Genomic DNA, 13,050 nt, shown 5'->3' with positions numbered 1-13,050 from the left:
TGGTGGAGCATTAAATGCAGTCATTTAGAAATCTACACTGTTTCATGCACAGCAACAACTGCTGCATGAACAACTATTTCATCTCTAGTCTTGCTACTGAATATACTGAACTAGTAGCAGATATTCAAAGTCAATTCAGGACTGCAAACTCAGTCCACACTGAATCTGCCCTGAACAGGGTTTCTTGACTTTACAACCAAATTGTGTAGGTTAATGCTCTGTACGAGACTTGCATTGTAACCTACCTATTGCCCACTATTCCCACCTGAACTGCTATTAATTTTCCCTATTATCATATGAATTTGAAAATACCTTGAAAGACTTTTCTGAAGCCTATCAAACCTGAAACAGAGTGAGGGTATCTAAATTTACTGGATGTGATTTGTTTAGACTCCAGGGCTTATGCCTGAGGAACCTTTAAGGAATGAATTACACTAACAAGGCAAAAGGCTAAATGATGTCAAAGCTCAAGAACTGTGTTCCACTCCATAGTTCCATAAGCAAGTTTGCCTTCCTGAGCTGTAATGACAATTTAACTCAATCCTTAAATGCCTTCAGATTTGGTCCTTAACTGTTTCTGTGGCATTACCCTCAAGTTGTAAAGCACAATACAACACTGCTTTTTACTGTGTCAGTTGTTCACTAACGGTTAAGGGTGTTGCAAGGCTGAGATCACTGGGCAGTGCATTCAGTGCATTTCCTCTGCACATGCAAAGGATCAGCATTTCCACCTCCAAGAGACTAGCAGCTGATCTTAAGGGTAGTCTCTGAAAAACACATCAGCATTATATCAGCTGGATCACCAAGGTAAAACAGCATGAGTCAGCAGCACGTGTCCTGTAGCAACGAAGGCATATGAGGCTGTATTATCAGAGAAGTACAGCCAATGGGCTGAGGGAGGCGATTATTCCCTGCTATTCAGTGGTAATAAGCTGGAATCTGGAATACTGCGTTCAGTTTTCTCAGACACCTCCTCCTCCGCCCAGTATAAGAGAGATGCCACAAAGACTTCCTAGGCTTAGGCCCATGGAAGACAAGGAGAAGTTAAGAGCACTAGAGTAGCCAGGGGTCACCTGCTACCTGAAGGATGCTGGTTGAGAGCTTTAAATCAAACTCTTCCCGAAGGTGTGTTGCAAAAGCACAAGAGTTTGGACAATGCTCTCAGACACAAAGTGTGACTCCTGGGGTGTCCTGAGCAGCGCCAGGAGTTGGGATCTATGACCATGACAAGTCTCTTCCAACTCAGCATATTCTATGATTCTGTGATGGGCATGCATTGCACCACTGGAAATTCTGTCTGCCCACAAAGATAAAAACAAGGGTATCTTGACAATGAGAGTGGTGTAGCACTGACATACCTTGCCCCGAGAGGCTGCAAAATTCTTAATCCTGTAGTCTCCAAAAGGGGTAAACACAGGCTCCAGCACAAGTCAAACTCTTGGCATGTGAGAAGAAAATATTTTTTTCACTGAAAGAAATTTAAATACTGGTTTTCATCTCCATCTTACTTTCCTTTTTTTTTTTTTCATATGCTTTATAGTATACATATATCAATAGAACAGCATATGCATATCATTAAAAAGATTACATATATGGGAAGTGCATGCTTAAAACATTCTTTACTTATGGGGTACATGACCAAAAAATTTGGAGACCAGTGCTGTTGAAAATCAAAACCTGACCATGCAAGGTCCTACCAAAGGGCTGAAGAAGGCAATCTCCAAAGACTCTGTCAAGCAGAATTCTCCTATGAACTCCAGAACATTAGTCAAACAAAATACAACACATAATGCCAAAGTTGAATAGTTTACAGTAGATCAGAAACCAGAGAGAAGATGATTGCTTGCCTCTAAGCTCTTAAAAGCTGTCAGATTCTCAATTCAAATTTCAAAGCAACAGTGACAATGCTAATCAAAACTCAAACTTGGACATCTAAGGCTCAAACTTTGGAAGACATACCAATAACATAACTGCCCATAACAGAACTGCTTTATAATCTGGCCTTTCTCCTAAAATAGGAAGGCTGCATTAGAGGATAGCTACAAATTAAAAAGTTACACTTTCACATGAACATCCTACACAAACAGGCTTTCCAGTTCAGGTGGGATGTAGGCACTACTATGATAAATGTAGTGAAAGCTAGTAACACAGCTAGTGCTGTGTACAAGAAAAACATATGGACCACTCTTTTCCTAGAGATTCACTGCTTCTAGCTATCAAATTTGATACAAAATATAATTATTTGATTTATTTACAACTAGAGGACTTATACGGCCATACTACACAGTGGTATTGCTGAAGCCCACTGAAGGAGAAACTTGCATTGCTGTTTTTTTCCTCAGTTTTTATGATTTACAGAGTACTGCTCCTCTACCTATGTATCATCACAATGCTTACAGCAACTTAATACTCTTTCACATCCTAATTCTGTCAAATCTAGTGAACAACATACACAAACTTTTATTATTCCAGCGAGCTGTTCAGAAGAGCCGTGAATTCTACACCACACAAGGACAGAAGTTTAAGCGGGGACAAGACAAAAGAACCTAACACAGAAGCGCGCAGTGTAAGAAACTGGTTTAATGAAATCAATACTAAATGTTTCCAAACTGCATGTTGCTCTTACACAAGAAGTAACAAACCTATGGGCTTTTTCATTATTTCTTTGTAAGTACTGCAGCTTCATACGTGCTTCAAGCAGTACCATATTACAGCTGCCAATTCCAGGTTGCCATAAAGTATGTTTTCCCAGTAGGTTCAGCACTGCAGAGTAGGTGTGCATTCCTTCTTCACCTGGGTCTTCATGCAGCTACACTTCCCTAGGAACCACAGGCAAGGCCCATCCTCCAGCCCAGAAAACTTCCAGCAAGAAATAAAAGCTTCTCTGAACAGGAGACAACACTCGAGTTTTGGCAAAGACCAAGAAATGAATTTACAGAACCTAGAAGACCGTAAAACCACCACCCAATAGTAATGTATTAAATGCTTCTATTCTGCCTTCTCCAATATGGAGACAGCAGATACACCTGAAAAACAAATACCTTTCAAACAGCTGAAGCAAAAAAGCCCTATTTTATATAGATTAGAGCCTCAGGTCTGACTCTTCAAAAAGATGTAAGCTACTATTTAAACTTTACCTGTGATTGAGACATTTATAAGTAAATACTCACCAATGTCTGTTCTTTAGTGTCTACTGTGAGATAAGTGTATACTTTTTTATTTTCTACAGCCCTCAAAATGTACTTCCTTGCCTGACAACTTCAGACTTGTAAAAATTTTCTAAGAATTTATGAGAAAAGAGTGGACAAACAGAAGTGCCCAAGATGTACAAATATGCTAAAATGAGCAAAAATTCTAGACTATTCCAATGTAGCCCTAGGGTGAAGAGGAAAGAACAAAGAATATACAACAGATGTTAGTAATATCACTTAATGCACTACTGGAAAAAGCTCAGATAGAGTGATGCAGCTGGTGTAGAAATGTATTAGAATATAATTACCCAGAGATCCATAAGGTGTAGCTGAGCTATTAAAGTTATGAAGCATGCTGAAGAGTTTTGTATTTGTTTTTAAGAATCAGAACTGAGCAGAAGGATTTTAATTTCTCTCCCTCCCTGTACATTTACCACATTTTCCAGTCAAAGAGTTTCATATGTGGCAATTACAGTACACTTGCTTTCCTTTTTCAGTTCTGAACTAATATTTTCTATTGATATGTTATTTATTTAAAATATACACTTTGTTCCTCATAAAGTACTTTTCCTGTTTTAGAAATGTTTTCCTGGAACATTTGATAAAATACTTTCCAACAGAACAGATAAGGACTATTTTTTGTTAGAAGAAGGGTGTTTTGGGGAACATTTCTCTTTCACTAATTTGTCAATCTCCTTTTAAGTACAGTGAAAATGAAATGGCTATTCCCTTCAGCGCTGGTCATAATACTAAAGTCTCAGATAGGCAATACAGGAAAATGATAAAAATAGTATCATTTCATAAAGTAAATCGACAAAGTCTGACAGTCACTTAAGAGTGAAGATACACTAGAGATTTTAATAAGCACTGGATGTTCCTATTAAAAAAAAAAAAAAGAATCTACAACATCTATTGGAAATACTTCAAGTGTTGTTACAGACACTCATTCAACATAATTCTCTGAGTCTGAGAAACATGATCCACAACTCTGCTCATACTACGTTACCACTGGAAGGTGAACATTAAAAGGTGTAAAATTAATGCAGTACTCTTATGAAGGAAGCACTGACTGCTGAGCAAGTGCAAGTTGCATGTCAACAGCCAAACAGTTACCGGATCTGACTCGTGCCCAACAGTCACCTCCTGATCTACTTGGAGCAAAAATTGCCAATCCCACAACAGCAAACCTTAGCATTGCAGGGTTTAGTGTGCTATAGTAAATTAATACTTATTTCAGGTTACCTTCATACTCCAGACTGTAAACAGCAATGATTTAGGAGCAGTTTCAAATGCAGTTCATGCATTCATGCCATGGGTACTATAACCTATATAAGAATGCGTAGTAGATAATTGAAAATACCCCAGCTGTTCAAGTTTAATGCATTTGTATTTATGAGCCAACAGTTTTTGAATCTGAGCCAAAGAGGCTAAGTTTTTAATAGTAGCTGATGCAGGAAACTAAACTTTTGAAGGTGAAGACTACATAGAGGAAAAACTAGACAGTTATAAACCAGTCATCCATAAAGGCACAATATGTTCATGGACACTTACTAGCTCAGCTTGCCCAGCAGAAGTGCTGAACGCTTGACTGTACACAGCAAGACCAGTACAATCGAAACTACTTCAAAACACCACATTCTGGTTTTAAATGTTATTACTATATTATTAAAAAAAAATTTACAATCCTTATCTGGATGAAGTACATGCAACTTGGAGCTGTTGCCTATAAATAATTCAGTACTTCCCCCCTATTTGCCTGTCCCTCTTATACCTTCAAAGAAGTCTAAGCTTTCAGCAAGGGGTAAGTGGAAACCTAACACAAATTGGAATTAATCTCCTAATTTTATTTGGAACTAATTTGACAGTGTGTATTTTACAATCAAAGAGCAAAGTGTCAGCAGCTAGGTGCAAACCTCTACCTAGTCTTTAGCAGGTACATTAATCCAGTGCACTGACGCACACACAGGGTGCAATACTGTGACTTCCTTTGTTTTGGAGAACCTTTTACATTTATATACTCATGGGAATCAACCCCAAAAAGAAATGAGTACAATGAACTGCACATTGTATTTTTTGCACCACTTGTAAAAGATCTGCAATGCAATTCCACTTTATTTATGCTACAGTGATCTAAACTATGTTTTGTTTTACACTCTTGTAAATCTCAAGAATTTCCTTAAACCCTCATAGTTTTACTTTTATATCAGCAAAATTAGATTCTTCTAAGCTTCTGCCAGGACTGGATTTCCTTCAGTTTGTTTTCTGAAAATCACATGGCTTCAAAACCAACTTGGCCTTTCCCACTTAACTGTTACTATTGACTTCATTTCTGTTTAATAACACGCTTAGTTTCTGAGAAAACAAGCAAATTCAATGCCAAGAATCAAGCTACTTCCTCATTTGTCATTGACTCCCTTTTCTCAGAGGCTGTGAGTAGCAACGAGAAATTTCCAAAATAATTTTTCATATGATACCTTGAAGGCAAACTAAAAATATGGATATATTTTTATTAATGCCTGCAACTGGACAGCAAGATAAATTTATTGCAGATACAGTTGCTGGTATTGGAGCTACAAAGAGTGCATGACTCAAGCAGAATAAGCAGCTTTTAAAGAACTCTTATGAAACGGCTTTTTCCTGCTCATTCTGAAAAGTGAAAACTGCGTTATCCAAATGTAAGGTGACGTAGGATCAATGAGGCCACAAGTCTAAGAGACTTTAAAATTTCTCTCCACTGACTTTGGGAAAAGCTGTAGATCTCTGCTTCCATAAGGAATAAGACAAATCAAGACAGGCGTTTGAAAACTACTTCCCAGGAGTAAAAATTCACCAAAAAAGAAGGTCTTTTGAGGCCTAACAAACACATTTGAAGGGCATTCTATTATCAAGAATTTAAACTTCCTCTAAGTCAGTTCTGCTAAATCATTCTAGCAGATCCCACTTGCACCACTGCAAGCAACTGTCAACAAAGTGAATTAAACTGTAGGTCAGAGGCAGTTTAAAATTAATCATATAAGAATTGGTCTGTTTTAACACAGAAGTTTCCTGATTGACTCTACACAAAAATGTGCAAATACACAAATGAATACTAAATGTAGGAATAAACAGAGGAAGTACGTCAAGAGGAACTGTTTCTGCCAGTGTAAACGCATCACATTCATGAAGCTACAGACCATGATAGTAAAAAAGGTCAAGAGGCACCCTGCTAGGTACTTCACTTTCCTAATATTAAACTCAGTCACAGTGGCACTGAAGCAGTTACTTGTACCCCATAGAAAAAAAACCTGAAACCAAAAACAAGCAGAACAGTCAATCAGCATCTCAACCTGAATGCAACTCATGAATGTCTGAATGTGCTATTTGTTCAAGACCTCTCCAGTGGAGGAGTGTCTGCAACTACTGAAGGGGAAGATGAGCAAAACAAGAGCAGGTTTCTCAGATATTAGCAATCCCTTCTCCCAAGTTCCACACCATCCTCCTAGAAAAGTTTTAGTTAATCAAAACACCATGGGACCAACTAGTTTGATTGTCCAATCAAGTCAGGAGGACAAAGCTGCTCTTAGCTTCCTCTTTTACATATGAAGTTGCAACACCGAACAGTTATCAATTTGTTAACAAGAGTCACAAAATCAGAAACTGATTTGTTTTGAGCTATGTTGCCATGATGTACATACTTAAATGTACTGGGGTACTTTTAAGATCTATTACTTGATTTATGGTAACTTATCCTCACCATTGAAATGCTAGCACTGAGTGGAATGTGCATATAAACTAATATTTTTAAATGGGGGCAGTCAAGTTATTAGCAAGGCTGAGCAAATTAAAACAAAAGACATTTCAGCTGCATCTAAGACTAATCATTGCCAAGAGTAACTGCTGACTTCCACAGCTTCTTTTAGTCCTAACTTCTTAGTACTTCATTTCAACATCTTCAATCCACTTTCATACTAGACTAAATGGGTAATACTTGTCTTATAGTGTCATCCTCCCCATTTAAATTTTTAATAGACTCTACGGGATTTGAAAAGGCATAGTAAGTCCTGTGTTTTATGACATTTATTCAGAAAGTCCCCTAACAGTCCATCAATATGTATTGTGAAATACTACTGCATAGTTATAGTCACAGCTCTCTCTCATTGCCAAGACATTGCAAGTCACAAAAGTTTGTGGCTGAACCTTATCCATTCAGTTTCTGCTTACAGATTAGTTTTCAGCTAACTGCACACTTTTTGCAGATCATTACTACTTGATTTGCTATCCTTACCTAAAATGTGTTCTTCTGCCACAGAGTAAAATTACTAGACTTGCTATTCTGTTGTATCCATTTCCCTCTGTGGAGTTATCTAGTAGATACAGTTCTTCCAGTTAAAAGGACAACAAACAACAAAAACCAAAACCTTGCAGTTTAAAAACTGCAAGTTAGAGAAGAAGGATTTATTTTATAATCAAAGGAGTAAGATCCAGTATGGAGTACGCTACGTTAGTGAGGGGAAATGAGACAACAGCTGGGCAGCAGCCCATGCTTGTAGGATCCTCTATATCACTGATATTTGGTCTATACACTGGGGAAACTCAGCCCCCATTTACAAGGGAGTATTTACACTTGTGAACTACAAAGTTTTTTTACTTTTTACTGCCAGTAATAGTAAAGCTCAAGGTTTGCCACATTCATTTTCACCTCAAGTTGTTCAAAATCAAAAGCAAACAAGAACTGAGCTTCACAGACTAAAATTCTACCAAAGAACAAAAAAAAAAACCCAAAGCAGATTCAAAAAGAACGGTTATGCAGAAGGTAAAGTTAACATTTGTGCCCAGCATATTCCTTTTCACTTCCAGTTACAGAATAAAGTTACTACCTATCCATACCTGTCACAGGATAAATCCTTTTGGGCCTTGTTGAAGACATTTATTACATCTTAGAAAGTGCTGTTCTCCTCTTCTTAATGGCTAATAAAAATTACCTCTACAGGTCATGCTGGGATTGCAAACTTGTAGAGAATTTAATTTTTGACAACTTGTTATGTCCCAAGTAATTAAATATATAATAAGATACAATATTTTCTACTCTCTATAAATGCAGAATTTTGCAGAGTTATCTTTTCATCTGTCCTAAATGCTTTGGAACAACTCTGGCAGTAATATTGTGGGGAGGTACACCATAGGTGTGTTCAGTGCTCCTGTTTAACTTCAGTGAGCTTCTGTTGGGTGGTGTTTGATGCTCAACGTATTAAACTGAAAGAGAGGATACCAATGTTAACCTAAGTGATGTTCTGACTACAGAACAGCATGACCAGAAGGTCCACATATCCTGAAAAAAATAAAAACTTAAAGGGAGACAAAAATATTAATTCTGTTAAAAGAACTGGTAGATATATTGGTAGGTCTGGTGAGACTGAGGTAAACAAATGTGCTTGCCTAGACATAAACAGTGAAAATTTATTGAAGCCATGAACGAAGAGGGCTAAGTATGTCCAGTCTAACTCAGCTTGAAATGTGCTGTGAAGACATCACTGATGAGCATGGTGCTAAAGTTTTAATAAAGTATTTTGAAAATAAAAGGATATTCCATTCCTGAGATACTGCAATTCTGAATACAAAAGCTTTCAAAATCAATACATCCAAGAAGAGTAATAACACAGTCCTCTACACAACTGTGCTATCAAAGTGAAGACCAACAGTTTCTGCAGCATGTGTTGTAACCAAAACAGATTATTAATACAACCAAGAAAAGGTGCATAACCTAAAAAGTGAGTACATCAACAGTCCACCATGAAAGGAACAACTAAAAATTCTATTTCATTATTGACAAAAGAGCATTGGAAATGCTATTTTAATTTACATTTCATTATAGTCATCTATGACAAGTTAGCAAAAAAAGTCTGCAGATTTTCAGTGGTTACAGGCTCAAGAGTGTGTCAGCAGCTGGAATAGGACCAGATTTCTGGGGGGAAAACAAAATTACTTCCAAATATTTGTTCCATCTGAAACCAAATGTAAATTAATTGGAACAATTAAAGATGACAATCTGTAAGAAACATGTAATAGTATTAAGTGTTACAGAGATTTCCTAAACATCCTTCTACCTCATCAGCCCTACAAAATACAGACCTGAGGACGACAATCTGAAATACTACTGGACAAAACACAGCCATTACACTTCATGAATAGCCAAGATTAAGGAAAAGGCTGATAGTGTTTTTCTATTGACATCAGGTGAACATCAGCATTAAGGAAGCTCAAAGTTTACTGTATATGGTGAAGAACAAGCAAAAAACCAGTCATTTCTGTAGCTCAGGAAACACTGGCCCCATGAGCAAAATAAACATTGCTCATGTTTGCTGAACAGAAAAAGCTGCAGTGTACTCATTCCAAACTATTATCGCCTTCCTGAGATACAGACAGTATCTTTTAGTTAAACTAAAGACTTGACAGTCCAAGTCAAATCCATTTTTACTGAGATCTGGTCCTACAGGAAAAACATCAGCTTTCAATTCAACTCATGCAGTCTAAATTGCAGTGAAGTAGAAATTTACTACAAATTGCCTGGGAATTTCCCCAAGCCAGCAGTCTTAAAGAAATCAATAATAAAATAAAGAAGTGTTATTGACACCTATAACAGAGAGAATCCAATTCATATTCTAGATAACAGAAATGCACTGATGGAACATGACATTATCTGTAGACATTTTTGCAGAAATTGAACTAGAAATCCCACAACAATTAGACAGTGGAGGTCAAAAAAAGATACAAAGTTGCTAGAGGAAGATACAAATTCCTGAGGTTCCAGAAGGCACTGACAAGGAACATCAATGGATTCTGACAACACTGTCTAGGAAGTAGGCCTGCATCCTCACAAAAACTGTCTTCTCTGATACCTGTCTGTCTGAGAATGAACAAGACCGCATGTTTGCCAGTTCAACCCAAAAAGTAGGATGGGGCTGGGTTATAGGATTTGCTACTGACAGAAGCATCAATAGACAATCAGAACACCAGCACATTAACACCTTCCCAGAGTTCAGTATTTCTAGAGACCAACACATGTATAACAGCATACACTATTGCAGAAGCCACCCGCCAGCAAGGGAAATTGTGGCATCGTCTAAAAGCATTTAGATGTTAAAACCATCCATAGGAAAGTACTGACAAGGATGAAAAATTGAACCTTTCCTAAAGTCAGGCTTTAAGAGTTTTTGTCAAGTCCTAAGATAGAACACTGCAGACACATATTCAGTTAAGCAGTTAAAGCTGCAATAACAATTCTAAAGGATCTCTTTGAGATCTTCAGCCAAAATTATCATCAGCATAACACTGAGTTAGCTGATGGAGGTCCAAATTCAAGTAAAATTAAATGGCCACAAGGCAAAGGTTAACAAAGAAAAGCATCCCAAGATCCACAGAACTCACAGCCCAAAGCAAATGAGTTATTAGTCCAAATCATAATTCAAGTTTCTGCAGCTCCATTACATCACTGCCCATAAAAATCTAAAGCTTTTGAGTTTTAAGTTCACAAACTAGTAGAAATTCCAACTTGAAAAAGGTAGAAATGCCGTTAATGAACTGAAATCAGGTAACTTTAATGCTTTAATGTAACTCATACATCTTGAACTTGTCATACAGCAAAAAGCCTCAGAAGAGCTCCATTTGACCTGAAAGAAACCCCTGAGACACTCACCTAATTCTGTTTTAATATTATTATCTACAGTAGTCAGCCTGTGACTTTGCTCAAAGCAGATTGCTCACCCCCTGACCAAGTGATCTAAGCAACAGATCACTGAGTCCTGGCCTTTCTGAGGACAAGGATCTCTCTCTTAATCAGGGCTTCATCTGCTAAAAATCAGATGTGAAAATTGGCTGTGGAACGGATACAGCACATCAGTTTCCTCCTCCAGAGTCACCAGAAAAATCGTTCTGGTGTAGTTTGCACAAACAACTTGCAGATTCAATATATGTGTTTCAAGATGACTTGTGTACACAAAGTGAATCTAGACTAGATGCCATGCTTTCAAAATTGACCAGAACCCTTCCTACTCCCTCATGCTTAGTAGAAACACCAGCTGTCAAGAACTCTATCCAATTTGCCAACATTGAGTGCTGGAGATACTCAACTACTTCTGACTTTCACATGTGTGTACAGCTTTCTCCCTTCCTGACACCTTGCTACTTCCCCAATCATCATGTGAATGAATTTCATAATTATTTGATACCATTTCTTAAAAAAACAAAAAAGAGGCAAAAAAAATGTAACTGATCATCCTCTCTGAATTTTAAGGACCACTGATTTGCTGTGACTCATACTATTTCACAACACAGAAAATAAACACATCTACGGATGCAGATTCACATCAGTTAAATTTCTACGCTGTATAAAGCAGAAAGTTTCCCATTGCCATAACAACAAAATAGCTTCTTTTATGCAGAAAGCCTAGCAGGACTGGGTACTACAGCTTCTAAGACAGAAGCTGCCAGAAGTACTCTGGCAGCAAAAAATTTAGAGATTGTAAGTCTCCTTAAAAATTTAAGGCATTTCTAATCAGGTATGCATTTGATCAAATGCAGACTTAAATTCTAAAAGCAAGGAACATTTCACAGAAATTACTTCATAACGCAAAATGTTCTAGAATAACACTTGACATGCAAGGTGGCTAATAAACTGCCTTTGTCAGGGTTAAACAAATGACTAACACATTTTCAGGTGCCATTTATAACATTTTCTCCTACCAAATATATTTTCTCTTGTTTCTGCTGCTTATTTTCTTTACTTCGCAACAATAAAAATCAGCTGAAAAGTTTCATTTTTGCTTTTAGTTGGTTTCACTTTCTAAGTTGCCTGGAAGCAATGAAAAGTTTCTGTTTAGGTTGGGCGATACTCAGGGAGGGGAGAATCGGGAGTAAATCTGGCTGAAAGAATCATGCCTCTGCTAGGAGTCGGCAAGATGATTACCGTGTGTTTCGGGAAGACTGTTTTACCTACATAGAGAAGCTCAATCCCCTTAGCTGGGCGTTATGAGGGAACCTTTAAGGCTTCGCGGAGAGCAACAACAATAACAACAACAACGAGAAAGAGGTGTCGAACACCACCACTGCCTTCTCCTCCCCGCCTGTCAGAGCCGGCTCAGCTGTTCTGGTCGCGCTCCGCATCTGCTTCTTTCTCCGGCTCAACCACCGCCTCCTCCCGCGGCCGCCGCGCCGCAGCCCGGCAGAGGCTGACAGCGGGCGGATCCCCGCGCCCCGGCCGGCAGAGGCACCTCCGAGCGACGGAGGGGAGGCAGACAGAAAGTTTCTTTCGCGCGGCTCCGTCGGAGGCGCCGGCTCCCGGTCCTCCCCGGAGGGGAGCGCCGCTCCTCAGGCACCGGGGGCAGGCAGCGGCGCCGCCCCCGTCCCCTCGCATCCCTCTCGCCGCCCCGCGGAGGGGAAGGCGGCGGTTCGCCATCAGTGCCTACTCACCGCCATGGCCCCGCGGCTCTCCCGGCTAACGGTCCGCGCTCCGCCGCCAGCGGGCAGCGGCGCCGAGGCGGGGAGCGCCAGGGGGAGTTCCCGATGGCGCAGCTCCGGCTGGGGCGGGGCTTGCCCCCCCCCTTTGCCCCCCCCCCCGCGGTACCTGCGCCCCGGCCGTCGCCGCCCCGCCGCCCCTTCCTGCCCCCCCCGCACCTGTCACTGCCCCCCGCCGCCGCCGCCCCCGCCCCGCCGCCTCAGCACTGACTGCCGCCTGGACCGGCGGCACGCGGCCGCCATCTTTGGGGAGGGCTAGGGGGACCGCGAGGGGGCAGTTGGCTGTAGCGCGCAGTGCGCCTGCGCGGAGTGCTCCAGTGCGGGAGGGCGGGGGCGTCGGCCGAGGGAGGGGCGGGGGCCATGACGTGTG

General features: G+C 40.0%; 1 protein-coding gene across 2 annotated transcripts in view; it reads right to left on the bottom strand.

Annotated features, from left to right (window-relative positions):
- Positions 1 to 12,716, bottom strand: part of FNDC3A (fibronectin type III domain containing 3A) — a 113,216-nt gene extending 100,500 nt beyond the window's left edge. The window contains exon 1 of one of the 2 annotated variants that reach the window (XM_014250103.2): positions 12,636 to 12,716. The gene's annotated coding sequence lies outside the window, so the exon portion shown is untranslated. Of the gene's footprint in view, positions 1 to 1,358; positions 1,460 to 12,635 lie in introns of those variants that run through there. The other variant, XM_014250106.2, reaches the window with a different exon arrangement.
- Between the last annotated feature and the right edge of the window lie 334 nt (positions 12,717 to 13,050).

This window comes from Pseudopodoces humilis, chromosome 2 (genome assembly GCF_049639895.1).
Source record: "Pseudopodoces humilis isolate 2021_Gansu_Grassland_sample_001 chromosome 2, ASM4963989v1, whole genome shotgun sequence".
Lineage (NCBI taxonomy): Eukaryota > Metazoa > Chordata > Aves > Passeriformes > Paridae > Pseudopodoces > Pseudopodoces humilis.
Note: the sequence above shows the minus strand (reverse complement) of the source record. Positions and strands in the feature narration are given on the sequence as shown.